This window comes from Elephas maximus, chromosome 10 (assembly GCF_024166365.1).
Source record: "Elephas maximus indicus isolate mEleMax1 chromosome 10, mEleMax1 primary haplotype, whole genome shotgun sequence".
Classification (NCBI taxonomy): Eukaryota; Metazoa; Chordata; class Mammalia; order Proboscidea; family Elephantidae; genus Elephas; species Elephas maximus.
Window position 1 is genome coordinate 43,824,749 of NC_064828.1, and position 16,237 is coordinate 43,840,985.

At 39.7% G+C, this 16,237-nt stretch overlaps 1 protein-coding gene across 4 annotated transcripts in view; it reads right to left on the reverse strand.

Moving 5' to 3' along the window:
- HEATR5A (HEAT repeat containing 5A) overlaps nucleotides 1–6,385 on the reverse strand; it is a 141,367-nt gene extending 134,982 nt beyond the window's left edge. For all 4 annotated transcript variants that reach the window (XM_049897447.1, XM_049897448.1, XM_049897449.1 and 1 more), the window contains exon 1: nucleotides 6,144–6,385. The gene's annotated coding sequence lies outside the window, so the exon portion shown is untranslated. The remainder of the gene's footprint in view (nucleotides 1–6,143) is intronic.
- Nucleotides 6,386–16,237: the final 9,852 nt, after the last annotated feature.

Here is a 16,237-nt window from a genome sequence, read left to right on the forward strand (position 1 = left end):
TGCCCACCTTTTGGCTTGCAGCCGCAGCTCTTAACCACTACTCCACCAGAGTTTTCATCCAGAGCAACGGGGGGGGGCGGGAAACTAAAGACTCAAGGGAGCAATTTGTTCAAAAGACTAATGGACCACATAAACCACATTCTACATGTCCCCAAGATCAAAAGTACCTGGCTCCACTACTGATCGCTCTGACTGAGATTACAACAGAGGGTCTTGGACACAGGGGGAGAAAAATGTAGAACAAATGATCAAACTCACAAGAAAGATCAGACTCATTGGTCTGACAGACTGGAGAAGCCCCCGAGACTATGGCCTGCGAACATCTTTCTAACACAGAATTGAAGCCACTCCTGAGGATCACCTTTCAGCCAAAGATTGGGAGGGGGGGGGCCTATGAGACAAATAACACATGTGAGGAATGTGCTTCTCACATCACTCAAGAATACCAGATCGAAAGGGCAACACCTGCCCAGGAACAAAGACGAGAAGGTGGAGCGGACAGGAAAACTAGACAATGGACGTGGTGAACCCGGGGTGGGGAGGGAAAGGGGGAGAACGCTGACACAATGTGGAACTGCTGCCAATGCCATGAAACAATTTGTATATAAATTTTTGAATGAGAAACTAATTTGCTCTGTAAACTTTCACCTCAATCACAATTAAAAAAAAAAAATTTGATGGAACAAACCCATTGAGAGCAGGAAGAAGTAAGCGCAGGCAGCTAAGAGTGATGGAAGAGATAATATATTTAATATAGGTATTTCAAAAAGCAGAGCCCTGGTGACACAGTGGTTAAGAGCTATCACTGCTAGCCAAAAGGTCAGCAGTTCCAATTCACCAGCCGCCCTACGGGACAGTTCTACTCTGTCCTATAGGGTCGCTATGAGTCGGAGTCAACTTGATGGCAATGGGTTTGGTTTGGTTTTTTATTTCAAAAAGCAGAGCAATACGTGGCCATTTAGTACAGGAGCAAAGTGTACAGGATGCCATTATTTCCCCAGCACGGTTGGGTCGACAGAAACCCTTGTTCAGTTTTTCAAAAGAACTTTACCCTTGTATTTGCTGCTATTGCAATCTGCCACTTATGACCTCCTAGTTTAGCTACCAGTCCCTGCCTTCCTTAGAATCCCTTTTTTTCCTTCCCTAACTGTTTATGGCTCTTACAACCTGGTTAGCACTGACAGATTCACCCTTAATCTGCACCATGACCTAACATCCTGGCTTCTCCCTAGTTACTACGTCTAGCTCACAACATACCTTATGGAATACCTAGTCTAGAATTCAGCTACATTTCTAATCTTCCTGGAGCCCCACCTGAGGCCTTTGTTGGCAGATACTGCTTCTCACTCCCTGCCAAATGCCCAGGTAGGCTCTTAATTTTGCAAGTATGGCTCCCTGGAACAACTCCATATTACTGTGCATTCTGGCTGTCACTGTCATAATTCGCCCAAGTAATATAGTGTAAATACTATTACCTCAAACCCCCAACCAGGTCTGAGGTACCATTCCATAATCAAACTTGTTAATATCTCTACAGGAAAAGATAAGCACGGTCACACAAAACTCATTCACCCATTGTCATTGACTCGATTCTGACTCAGTGACCCTATAGGACAGGGTAGAACTGCCCCACAGGGTATCCAAGGCTGTAATCTTTACAGAAGCTGACTGTCAAGTTTTTCTCCCACGGAGCAGCTAGTGGGTTCCAATCACTGACCTTTCGGTTAGTAGCTGAGCACTTAACCACTGAGCCACCAGGGCTCCTCATAGTCACACAAGGTGAGATAAATAATAACTATAAATAGCTTCATTTATCAGTTCAAATCATGTTTTGCTGCCAAATGAGTTAAGAAGAAAATTCTTCAGAGCCTTTTGAATTCTAGAATGGAGCTTAAGGAATTTTGTATGTGTATCTTTTTTTTTTCCCTTCCAAAATATTTTTTAAAAGATTTGGTGTTTCAATAGATAATTTCAGTTTTCTGATAATTTTATTTGTATAAAAATGTATTACTTGTATTGAATCAATGAAAGATTATTTTTATATACTTACACAAAGCACGCATATATTCGACATACAGAAACCTATGAATGTAACAAAAAAGGATATAAATGCTGTTGTATATTTATCCACAGAGAAGTACTACTTGGGCAATAATATGGATAACTAAGGTACTGAAAAAGTACGGATATATAAAACATTTTACTTAGTGATTTAGGACCATACCATGTAAGATTAGCAAAAGCATATCCAATGCTTTAAATATTTAGAATTATCACCTCCCCCGGGGTTTTCCTTCTTTCCGTGTCACAAAACCAGCTCTAATTTCCTAGGCATGTAACATTAACATAGTTCTTTAACATGGCTATACTATGCTTCTTTTCTAGAAACAAAAAAGTTGGTACTATTAAAAATTTTTTAAACCCAAGCATGATTCAGGGTTTATGCTCCAGATTTGAAATGCTGGCTATCTGTTTAGACAGTTCTAATCTTTTATTTGGCTCTTACCGTACATACGTGTGATTTCACACTTACAATTACAATTTTAATAATCTGCCTGATCAACTGCTATATCACTAGATTCATATTTAAGAAAACATTCTAAGTAATTTATTGTTGTTTATGATGTTGTTAAGTGCTGTCGAGTTGATTCTGACTTAGAGTGACCCTATAGGACTGAGCAAAAATGCCCTACAGAGAGGGTTTCCCAGGTTGAAATCTTTACAGGAGCAGATCACCAGGTCTTTTCTCCTGAGAAGTGGCTGGTGGATTCGAACCGCGGACCTTCCAGTTAGCAGCCAAGCACTTAACCATTGTATCACCAGGCCTCCTTGTTGCTTATGATAAATACCACATACATTAAAAACAGATCTTTACTAAATGAACAAGAAATTCCACACCTCATCTAAATTACAACTGAAAATTATAAAAGTATTAGATAAACATAACAATCCAATCTCTTTCTCTAGCTTTCCAGAGAGCCAGAACTGCTAAAATTATAAAACTTTATACTAGGTAGATGTAGCAAAAAAGCCATGTTGTTCCTCCGTTGTTATACATATAGTACCCACAGCATTCATGGGATCCTACAGTTTATCTGACATGACAATGAAAAAGCAGGATTAAGAATTAAAACTGAATTTTAACCTATTTCCTTTTACAAAAGAAGTCTGTAGATGGTACAAAAGGTTACGCACTTGACTACCTGCCTGCGTAAAGGTTGGCAGTTTGAACCCACCTACAGGTTCCTTAAAAGACAGGCCTGGTGACCTGCTTCTGAAAGGTCATGGCCTTGAAAACCATAAAGAGTAGTTCTAATCTGCACACATGGGGTTGCCATGAGTAGGGATGACTGCATGGCAACTAACAACAAGAGTTTATCTGACAATAAAGACAAAGCAGGATTAAGAATTAAAACTGAATCTAACATATTTCCTCCTACAAAAGACTTAGTGATTAGGGTTCTAATCCAGTGGCTGACAAATTTTTTCTGTAACGACCAGAGTGAAACACTTTAGGTCATACAGTCTCTGTCACAACAGTACTGCCATCTGTAAAGTGGGGGTAATAATCATCCCTCCCTCCCAGGGGTTTTCCAAGGAATTAATAGAGTTAATATATGCAAAGCAGTTAAAACAGTGTGTGGTACATAGTAAGTTGCAATAATAAATGCTCAAAAAGGGCCTGAGGAGAATGGGGGTGGCATCTAGGGATACCCCACGTTCTGTTCAACTCTGCCTTTCCAGCACCGCAGCAGTCATAAACAATGCAAATAAGCACCGTTGTGTTGCAACAAAACTTACAAAAACTGGCAGCATGCTGGATTTGGCTCACAGTGTGTAGTTTGCCCATCCTTACTTTAGACCTATTTCTACAGACTACACAAGGTCTTTAGAAACCGAATTAAATGACATAGGTGTCCTTACAAATTCCTTTCAAACCAAAACCCATTGCCATCGAGTCAACTCCGACTCACAGCAACCCTATAGGACAGAACAGAACTGCCCCATATGATTTCCAAGGAGCAGCTGGTGGATTCAAACCGCTGACCTTTTGGTTAGCAGCTGAGCAAATTAACCACTAAACCACCAGGCCCCAGTGAACTCATTTCTTAAACAAAATTTAATAATAATTTTTTCCATGTCTTCTTAAAAAGATGTGAGTCCTAAAATCAAAGGACAATAGTCCCATTAAAACTGTTCAAACCCTTCTATGATGCTATGGATAATTAATGAAACACAGAAAACTCAATACAGCTTTTTGTTGTTGTCATTCATTTAAATGTCACTATACAGGTTAACCAAAATTTAGAATAAAATAAATTTCAGAATACGAGGTAACTGAAAACATTCTGAGTTTAATCCCTTATTCTATACATAAAATAATTAATAGAAGCACATAAAGGTTATAAACTGCCTCAATTCCTTTTTTTCCCCCTAAATTTTATTTATTTCGTTGTTGTACCTCAATCCCTTTTTGAAATACAGCTGGAAGAAAGAAAGGTAGGTGCATTGGTTAAAAACAAGTGAAAGGTACTTTAACTTTTTTTCCCATTGAGAAAGTATTCACTAGTTGTATAGTTAAAAAAAAAATCTAAAAACTTACTTTGGAGTTACGTATTTTCTGTCATTAAAGTAAAATGAAAGAGAACTAAAATCCCATAAATGGTAGTGGAGGAGATTAAGCTAGAAATCAGGTCAGGAGTCTTCTCACTATTGTATAAATCCTTCTATATTTGGGTGGGTTTTATATATATAAAATAATTCTATCCTAAGGCACAACAAATCCAGCCCAACTGTCTCTATTCTTGTTATGAACCCTGCCTGTTTACCCATTAAAGAAAAAGAAAAATTAAAAAAAAAAAAAAAGGCAATAAAATGTAAGACAATCTCAGCTTCAAAACTTATATTTAAGATCGCTTTCTCAAGGGCATGTTTTCTAAAATGTCTGAAAAATCAAACAGGACAAATCTTCTCTGCCCATCATCCTTAAAGGTTTAGCTCTAATGATGCTTCTCTGGCTTTCGTTAATTTTTAAAATACTTTGCTGGAAGTACCATCTCTGAAAGTTCTGAATTGTGGTTGTGGGCCCCTTTTTATCTCCTTAAACTTTTAACACGTCTTCTCGAGGCTGTAAATTCCTTAAGGGCTTGCACACAAAAGATGCTGAATAATATTAGCTGAATAAATAAATGCACATAAAAACAATTTATAATTATGACCTTTAATAAAGGAACTCAAGTCATTTAACTCAGATTATCTGACTTGACAAAAAAGTTATATTAACTTGCCAGGGGTATACATTACTGTGATTCTACAAACCGCTTTATAAAGTTTCTAGACTTTAGCCAAAAGAAAAGAAAAAAAAAAAAAAAAACCCAAATCCGTTGATTTCAACTCAGAGCGACCTTACAGCACAGAGGAGAGCTGCCCCACAGGGTCGCCACAGAGTGTGTGGTGGATTTGAACTCCAGCGACCTCTTAACCACTGTACCACCAGAACTCTAGACTTTATAGAAACACCGTCGTAATGACCGAGGGTGGGGTCAGAAGAAATGTTTTTCATACCACTAAGCAAAGCGTTTCCTTCCTTGAGAGGGGTAGAAATAGCCCCACACATAGAAGGCAACATTCACTCTCTCTTCACTGCTCCCGTCTAGAAACAAGCAACACTGCGGGTGGGTTTTCTCAATCGTCACGAGGGTTGTCTGCAGAAAACGCACGGGGCGTTCGGAGAGCCTCACCCGAAACCCGGCTTGGGGCCGCGCTCCAGGCTCACCCCCCAGGCGCAGCGGGCGCCGCCAGGGCGGGTCCCGGGAGCCGCGCGCCCAGAGGCGGGACCCGACTTCCCGACCTTCCCCGCACTCCGGTCCCGAGCTCCCATCGGCGGGCAGAGTCCGCCGCTACCTGTTGTGCTCGGATGAGACCAGACTTTCCCGGAGCCCGGGAAGCTAGGAGAAAGGACGGATCGCATGGGCGGTCTAGCCAGCCCTGCGCCCCGGTTCAGCCCCTCCTCAGTGAACCCTGACGCCGACGACCACGACACCAAACCCCTTGACCCTTTCCTCGCACCCTGGGCCCCAGCTTCCTCCCCGCCCACAACGCTGTCCCGACCACCTTGGGGGCCCTCAAGCGGGACCACTCACGGTGCCGGGCCCGGTGTGTCGCTCCTCCACGGCCGGCAGGCAGCCGGGACACCGTCTCCTCTCCCGAAGTCCCCGACTGCTCGCCCTCGGGGTCCCCACACCTCAGCGCCCGTCCCGGTCCCGCCACATTGCCTGGCTCCTTTCAGCAGCAGGGCAGCGCAGCGACTTGCCGGTGGCGGTGACTATGAGGCAGTGGGGCGGGAGAGGCGCGCGCGGGGCGGGACCTGAGCGCTCCGAGCGGCCAACGCGGCGGGAGCCGCGACTGGGAGCGCGCCTCCGATCCGAGGCCCCGCCAGCCGGCCGCCGAGCCATCGAACGCCCACTCTGGCAGGCGTGACTGCTCCACCGCCGAAAGAGCGGATGAAGGAGCCTGCGGCCCAAGTTGATAGGACAGTGGCTTTGCAGTCCGGAGATTGTGGCCACAGCTATTTTTGTCTATTTTTCATCACCAGCCACAGGCAAAGACACAGCTGGAGCCTAGAAAAATTCAGGCAGGGCTAGTGCTGTGGGTGTAGATGGTGAAATGTTAGATGTGGAAAGAACCTTTGTAGTCCTAACTCTTCGTTTTACACCGAAAACTGGGGTCTGAGGTAAAGTGACTTGCTCAAGGTCACACGCTGAGTCAATGGGGAGGTCACTGAGTGACTGGGACTAACAACCTCTTGGCTCAGAATCAAGTGCGTTTTTCCGGTATACTCAGCATTTTGAATGTAATATTTTAATTTTTATTTTGAAACAATCTCAAGCTTACAAAAAAGTTGCAAATATAGTACAAAGAATTGTTTTCCCTCTGGAACATTTGAGATTTAAGTTACTGAGATCAGGCCATAAAAAACCCGTTGCCATGGAGTTGATTCCGACTCACAGCGACCCCATAGGACGGAGTAGAACTGTCCCATAGGGTTTCCAAGGAGCGGCTGGTGGATTCGAAATGCCCACCCTTTAGTTAGCAGCAGTAGCTTGTGGTAAGTCTCAGCCAGTGTACCACCAGGGCTCCATATAACCACAATATACCTATCAAAATCAATACATGTACACGATACATTACTGCTGTCTAATCTTCAGACAAAGGAGCCCTGGTGGTGGAAGCAGCTCTAGGCTGCTTACCAAAAGGTTGGCTGATTAAACCCACCCAGTGCCTCCAAAGGAGCTGATCTGCTTCAGTAAAGATTACAGCCAAGAAAACCTTATGAGGCAGTTCTCCGGTGTCACATGGGGTCACTATGAGTCAGAGTGGACTGGACAGCAACCAACAATCTTCAGACACCATGTTTTGCTAATTGTCCTAATAATGTTCTTTATGGCTAAAGGATTCAGTTCAGAATCAAACATCCTATTTACTAGTGGTTTATCTTTAGTTGCCTTCAATCTGGAACACATCTTTAGTCTTTTCTTGATTTTCATATCCTTGAAACTTTTGAAGATTCCAGGCCAATTATTTCATAGAATGTCGTTCAGTTTGAGTTTGTCTGATGTTTACTCATGATTAGATTTAGGGAAGGTCTATTTGACAGGATTCTCGCAAACATGATGCTATGTTTTCATTGCATCCTGTCAGGTGGCACATTATTTTAATTTGTCCCATTACTGATGTTTACTGTCTGCTAGACTTCTCTACTGTAAAGTTACCCTTTCCCCCCTTTGTAATTAATAAGCATTTTGTGAGGAGATTCTTTGACGCTATGTACATACTTTTTTTGTCATCAAGCATTCAATTAATTTATTTATATTGGAATGGATTCAGTTTCCTATTTTAGTAAATGGATTATAATATGTTTCTGTCACTATTTATTTTGATGTCAAATTGTCCCAAGTATGGTCAGTGGGAGCCCCATTCATGCTGGCTTCTGTGTCCTTGTGTGTTTTAAATTCAAATTAGTAAGAGTGTGACTCAATACACCCCATACTAATCCTGCCTCATTAACATATAGAGGTTTAGAATTTACAAGACATAATTACACAACACCGCAAATGGAGGACAATTACATCAGATCACAAAAATGGAGGACAATAACACAATACTGTGCTGGGAATCATGGCCTAACCAAGTTGACACATAATTTAGGGGGGCATAATTCAATCCATGACATTTACATTAGATTGCATTATGGGACATAATCTAATCTACCCAAGCAAGGTCTTGATTTAATCTTGTAATTAAATTATAACAGTATATGCCTGGGATTTTAGTACATATTTTGGGAGGACACAATTCAATCCATAACACCCATCACCCAGATTTTACATTAATATTTTACTATTCTGTGCCCTTTTAACACATCCCCATCATCCTTTGAGCATTAACTTACTTTCTGGCACAATAAGATGTTCCAGACCCATCTTATACTTTCTTTACCCCAGCCCTGGACACAGTCACTTCTCCAGAAGTCTTGGTTCCTTTTGGTGGAGAATGGTTTTTAGAAGCACTAAGAGTGCTCACTACTATTGGGGCATTACTGCTCAGACTATCTCAGTGGACGGAGCTATGGAATATTTATACTTTCATACACATATATGGAGGCCTGGTGGTGCAGTGGTTAAGAACTCAGGCTGCTAACTAAAGGTCAGCAGTTCAAATCCACCAGCCGCTTCTTGGAAACCCTATGGAGCAGTTCTACTCTGTCCTATAGGATCGCTATGTGTCGGAATCGACTCAATGGCAATGGGTTTACATATATCTATACATGTATACTCACACATGTATTTACAACTGTATTTCTTTACTAACATATATTGAAAGGCCATACGTACACAGTAATACTTCTAAGCCAGCATCATATGATTCATTCTAGTTTTCTCCCTTCTATACTTGTAACTCTCCTACAAAGAGAAACCTGGCTCCTATTATCCCGAATATATTTACTTATTTGAACAATTCTCCAATATGTAACCAGTCACCCATAGCCGACCTCTTCCTTGTGGGATTCCCTCCAGTAAGGTTCTGAGACCCTGAAATAAAGCACTGCCAATCCCCCCACCCCTGCTCCCATACCCTGGACTAGGGCCTGCCTATAAGCCCTTCCTACCCTGCTCAGGCTCCAACATGCCATGCCAAGCTGTTCCCCACCTATTCCTCCTCACCCCTCCCTAGATTTTATAGTATATATACAGAGACAGAGAGAGAAGAGGGGTAAAGTACTATAAAGTACCCTAAGAATGGTACAAAAATATGGGATCTGAGTAGAGAGTAGAGAGCAATTACTATGAATTCCAGTTGGGAGGCTCATGAAGGGTATAAAGAAAGAGATGCCATTTAACTGGGTTTTGAATGATGCAGAAGAATGAATGAGTAGCATATACTCTATTAGATATTGAAAAATGATTTGAGTGGGTCCACAGCAGAGAAAGTAATTCATCTTGCCTGAGTATGTGGTACAAGAATAAGAATACTACCATTTTGGAGCTAGAAGGGACATTGTGTGCTGTTGAGTCTAAACACTAGTTTTATAAAGGATTCACAGATGACTCCAAATCTTTGAGCACAAATGACATACAGAATGAATTTAGAAGGAGGAGGGGAAAATAATGAGTTTAATTTTAAACATGTCACATTTGAGATGACAGCAGGGCATTCAGAGAGGAATATGGGACTATAGCTTACAAGAGGGGTCAGAGCTAGAGATCTAGAATCAGAACTTTTCCACAAGGAGCTGACAGTGGACACCATGAAAAAAATAAAGAGGGAAAACAACAAGGATGGAACTCTGATAAAGCAACCGGTTTAGTTATCTTAACCAAATGGCAATGTGTACCACTTTTCAATTCCTACTATACTGGAATATAATTTGCTCAATTGCAAATCAAGATTTTGAATCATAGTAAAGAGGAATTTGTAACATAATTAATGGAAACAACACAGGCTTTGGAATGAGGTAACTTGTGTTCAAACCCTAATCCTACCAATTAGTAGGTATGACTTAAGGAAAATGACTTCTTATCTCTGAAGCTCAGCTTCCTCACTTGTAAAATGATAATATCATCTCCCTTCCTGGGATGTCCTGAGGGCTTGAAATGCAACACAAATACCTAAACCCACCCATCGCGTCAAGTGGATTCCAACTCATAGTGATCCTATAGGACAGAGTAGAATTGCCCCATAGAGTTTCCAAGGAGCACCTGGTGGATTTGAACTGCCGACCTTTTGGTTAGAAGACATAGCTCTTAACCACTACACCACCAGGGTTTCCATAATAAATAACTAGCATATTAAAAACAACCAAACCAAACCCGTTGCCACCGAGGCGATTCTAACTCAGAGCAACCTTACAGGGTAGGGTAGAACTGCCCCATAGGGTTTCCAAGGAGTGGTTGGTGGATTCAAACTGCCAACTTTTCGTTAGCTGCCTGAGCTCTTAACCACTGAACCATCCAGACTCCGCTAGCATATTACCCTCTGTCAAATGACAGCTAGCACTTACCTTAGCCTCCCACTCCCAATTTATTTAAGCTTGTTAGCTCAGTTGGTGTCACAGAAGGTACCTATCAGATATTTTTTAATGGGATAGAGAATTTTATGTACTATTTATTATATGTTTATGTACTTTCTATTTATTATATGCTTATCACTGGAAAGCATTATACTGAATTTCCTTAGCACTCTGTAAGGAAACAATTTTTCCCACTAATACATGAAGCATTCTCAGAATCATAACTGTTGGTATATTAATAGTATATGTAAAAATTATGAACCCAGCAATTATCCATTGGTCTTGCTTTGTGATACCCTGATTTAATTTACTGTTCAAACACATCTGCAATGATTCTAGGCTCCAACCAGCAAATATTTAGGAAACGGAAAATTACAGATTGCCTTTCTACCCAGAACAATGGATCTTTAGTGTACCCATGGAACTCATGGGTCTTCCCTTGAGTGTTCCCCTCAAGATGTTAGTAAGTGTCCCTTTAAAAAGATGTCCTTAACACCAAAGGCACAAGGAAAACATTAGCCCAAGAGACAAAAAGACTACATAAACCAGAGATTCCATCAGCCCGAGACCAGAAGAACTAGATGCTGCCCAGCTACCACCAATGACCACCCTTACAGGAAACACAACAGATTCCCTGACAGAGCAGGAGAAAAGTGTGGTGCAGAACTTAAATTCACATAAAGAGACTAGACTTAATGGTTTGACTGAGACTAGAGGAACCCCTGAAGACATGGCCCCTGGACTCTCTCTGTTAACCCAGAACTAAAACCATTCCCAAAACCAACTCTTCTGACAAAGATTAGACAGGACTATAAAACATAAAATAATACTCGTGAAGAGTGTGCTTATTGGTTCAAGTAGACACTCGAGATTAAATGGACAGCTCCTGTCCAGAGGTGGAATGAGAAGGCAGAAAGGGAAAGGAGCTGGTTGAATGGACACAGGAAACTGGGGTGGAAAGGGGGAATGTGCTGTCACATTACAGGGATTGCAACAAAGGTCATGTAACAATGCGTATAAATTTTAGTATGAGAAATTAACTTAAGCTGTAAACTTTCACCTAAAACACTATATATATATATAAAAGATGTTCTTAAGTTTGAGAAACACTATATATTCATGTACTACAGCCATCTCTTAGAGAATCGTTATGTATATTCCCAGACACCCAGTGCCGTCAAGTGGATTCCGACTCATAGCGACCCTGTAGGACAAAGTAGCAGGCTGCATTTAATGGAATGCTCCCAAACTTATTTGACAATGGAATACATTTTTTTTTCCCAAGGAATTCACACTATATCCTCCTGTAGAACTAGTGTTTCTGAGAGCAGAGTTTGGGAAATGCCACTCTGGAAGTTTGTATTTGGTGATCCAATCCAGTCATGTCAGGTTGCTGAGTGTTGATAGAACCACTGAAGAGGCTGGGATCTATATGTGGCAAGTTCATGTCACAAATCTCCTGGGTTTGGGCACAGCTTCAGCTCTGTTCAATGTGATCTGAAGTCTGAAATGACAGATACCCCACTCTGACCACAGATCCGCTGGCCCTTTGTCATACCGCTTTCCACTTTTGGTTCCACCAAGCATTGTTTGTCAACGTTCTGCTCAGGTTGCTGTAATTTCTGAGAGCTCTTAGTACTAAATTTCCAATAAAAAGCTTTAGCCATGGGTACAATTTCCCTCAGTAGGTAAACTACTATAAATATTCAGTCAAGAAGAGCTTAAAACCTAACAGCATAGTCCTTGGATGATGGTAAGTAAATAATAGGCCTTTTAACCTGGACGGAAGTAGTTAAAGTCAGGGCTGGTGCTTCTAAGCAGCATTACTAAGCAAAGGTAGGTCCACAACTATGTATTTGATTATACTTTACACAAGAAATGACTGTAATTATGTTCATACTTGATTGAATGGTACCTAAGGCCCTTTCTAAATCCTCATTCTCTGATCAGATTAAGAAACACAGTGTCATGGTTTCGTCCCAAAGTTGCTGCCATATATTTTATGAAGAACCACTTAACCTCTTTGGGCCTCAATTTCCTCATCTGAAAGATGAGCATGTTATACTAGAGGGTCTCTAAGATTGCTTCCTACTTTAAAATTCAATTATTTTACTGTTACTCTTACAAAATCCCTTCAAAGTAAATAAAGCAGCTATTATTCTGAAGAAACAGAACCCAAACCCCAGAATAGCTAAGTGATTTGCCCATGTTTGGAGCAAGATTCCATCAGCAAGATTTTAAAACTCAGCCTCCTGAATCTTTGATATCTTTTCTATATTACCAGTGTTACAAACACTCAAAACTCTATAAAATACGTTAAACTAACAACACTTCCAAAAGTTATTCTTTTATAGATATGTAGTCATACATTTATTTGAAAATATTATGACAGCAATTTGAAAATACAATTTTTTTTTTAACTTAAGGAAACAAAAACCTAGTCCTACGCCCCCACATGACAATTCTTTTCACTTATTTTGTTCTCTTTCAACTGTTACATGTCTAGGCAAAGTTATATGCATATGGCATATCAAATTTGTATTCATAGTGATTTTATTACCATTGGCTATATAACATCAGTTTCTGAGTACGACATTACTACCACTCAATCATATGGGCCTGAAGGAGGGGAAAGTTACTAAGATCATCAACCTGTTGGAGAATAACTACCAGCTCCTACATGTAGGCAAGTATCATTGGTAAGGGGCGAAGAAAAGATCTAAAATTTTTTTTCCATCGTCTGCTATAACCAGCTTTCCTTATCAAATCTGGCTTTAAAATCTCCTGATTAAAATAATTTCTCTGTTTTTCCTAAGAAATGCAGGGAGACTTCATGAAGTCAATGGGAAGAAAATGTAAGCTGGGGTAGGAGAGAAGCCCCTGGAATCTCCTTTGGCTTATTCCCTTTATACAGTTTCACCTTGGAAGACAGGGAGCCTGTGACCCTGAAGGAGTGAACAGCAGGATTGAAGGCTTCTGTGGAAAGGGGGAGGATGAGGCAGCAACACTCCTGCAGTGGCCAGGGACAGCAGGCTCTGGAAGATAGGCTTTGGAGAGACTCCAGGAAGAAGTGGGGGTGGGGAGCGTCTGTGGGGAATCAATGAAAGTAGGGCTGAGAGGAATTAGAAGACAGTCCTTGGTCTGCTTATCAATTTCTCCCTGCCAGAAAGTCCCTGATGGGAACCACAGGAAGCACCATCATAAGCCAAATTAATCACTAAATTAAACTATCAAGGTGAAGGAGCAAAATCTAAGGACATTAGCAGCCAAGACCCAAGGAATAGTATTGGTCCCTAAACTTCAGCTGCAAGCTCTTTAGGCAAGTCAACTGTTTGTCTGTAGGCAGTTAACATTTAGGATGTTTCATCCTTTACAAGTAGCATATAAGGCATCCCATGGTAACCTTATTCACCAATTGGAGATACATTTTGAATGTGAAAACTGATGATGTATGACTATCTATTTACAAATCAAACATATTGGAATGATAAGCATAAAGATAATATTAAAACCAAAATAATATTCATGATTTAAGATTACTTGATTAGTTCAAGAAATTGAATTTATCCATTAAAATGGTAAAACTCTACACTGTTGATAAATAGTATTTTTGCTAAATTATCATATTTGCCAAAAAGCTATGCACAATATTATTAAAAACACCTATGGAAATTATCAGTTATTATGTTTATGAATATAGAACTATTATTAACTTCTTTGGGACACATTGTTTTTGATTCAAATTCTAATAAATATTAGTTTATATGTCAAGCCTTGTTTATGTACAAACTTAGAATCTTATCTAGATGCAAATATTTAATTGACAAGTATGAACAACAGCTAGAAATGAAATTAACCATATAATACAGTTAATGTAATCAGTGGAGCCTGAGTCATAAATCAGGAAAAGAAAAATGTTAATAATATGGAATAGAATTATATACTCTTGAACTCAATTTGCCAAGGTACAGGCATTCACAGACCAGAGCACAAATCCATTTATAGACTATTCTTGTTCATCTCAATAATATTTTATTGACTTACGCATTTTCTCCTTTTGTCTGCTTCCTCTCCCTTACACTCTCTGAGACTAAACTCAAGAAAAATATTATCTTACATATTTAATAAATGTTAACTTTTTTAAAAAAGCAAAATACAAATTCCTTAATGCTAAATGAACTATGTTAAAATATGTGTATATTTATGAACAAAGATTATAAATGAATACATAAAAAAGAAATATTTATTTTTAAACAATGGGATTATGGGCTTTTTTTCAATATTTTTAATTGTTATACTGCTTTTATACACAAATGGAAAGCATTTTTTCTATTAACTGCTTTTTATTGTAAAAATATATATAACGCAATATTTGCAATTTAACATTTTTCATGTGTGCCATTTACTGATATTGATTACATTAATCATGTTGAACAACCATCACAAATTTCCATTGCCAAATTTTCCATCACCATAATTTGTTATTAGTTTTTTTAATAATTTTATTTTGTTGTGAATATACACAACAGAACACACATCAATTCAGCAATTTCTACATGTACAATTCAGTGACATTGATTACATTCTTTGAGTTGTGCTATCTTTTTCTAAGTTGTTCCTCCAAGGAAAAGCAATTTAAAAAGTTCTCACTTTGCAATTTCCTGGTATAATTTTTTTCCCCCTTTGCAAAGGTACCTGACACATTGTAGTATTCAACATAAGCTTGTTCAATAAGTATACTACAATTGCTGGCAGTTTACCTTTAGGGAGAAGCCAAATAAATGACAGCACTGGCTACAGTGAGGTGAGTATTCACTCATTCGTCTGTTCAGGGACTTTCAATAGCCTGTTCCCTGCTTTCTTAAGCTGGAATTAGAGAATTATTAGTAGGATGGTCATATAATTTATTGTCTACTGGGAAACTCTGAAGAATGAAAGGGGAAGCGGTTAAAAAATATGCTGGGTTCTCAGATATGACACCTAACTCACAAGAAACAAAAGATTGGACCATCAAAATGAAAAACTTTCATGACTCAAAGAATACTATCAAGAACATGAAAAGACAATCCACAAATTGGAAGAAAATATTTACAAATCATGTATCTGATAAAGGTCTAGTATTCTGAATATATAAAGAACTCTTATAATCAACAATAAAAAGACTAATAACCCAATTAAAAAATGAGCAAAGATTTGAATAGACATTTCTCCAAAGAAGATACACAAATAACCAACAAGCACATGAATCGATGCTCAAAATCATTAGTCATTAAAAAAAAATGGACGTGCAAATGAAAACCACCATGAGATACCACTTCATGCCCACTAAACAAACCAGTTGCCATCAAGTTGACTCCAACAAATGGCTTATTCCATGTGTGTTGGAGTAAAGCTGCACTCCATAGGGTTTTGAACACCCAATATTTCAGAAGTAGTTGCCAGGCTTTTCTTCTGAGATGCCTCTAGGTAGACTTGAACCCACAACCTTTCAGTTAGCATTTAAGCAGTTTAACCATTTGCCCCACACAGGGACTCCTCATTCCTACTAGAATGGCTATAATAATAAAAATAAAAAAAAAAGAGGAAAATAACAGGGGTATGTAAGGAAGTAGAGAAATTGGAATCCTCATGCACCGTTGGTGAGAATATATATAAAATGGTACAGCT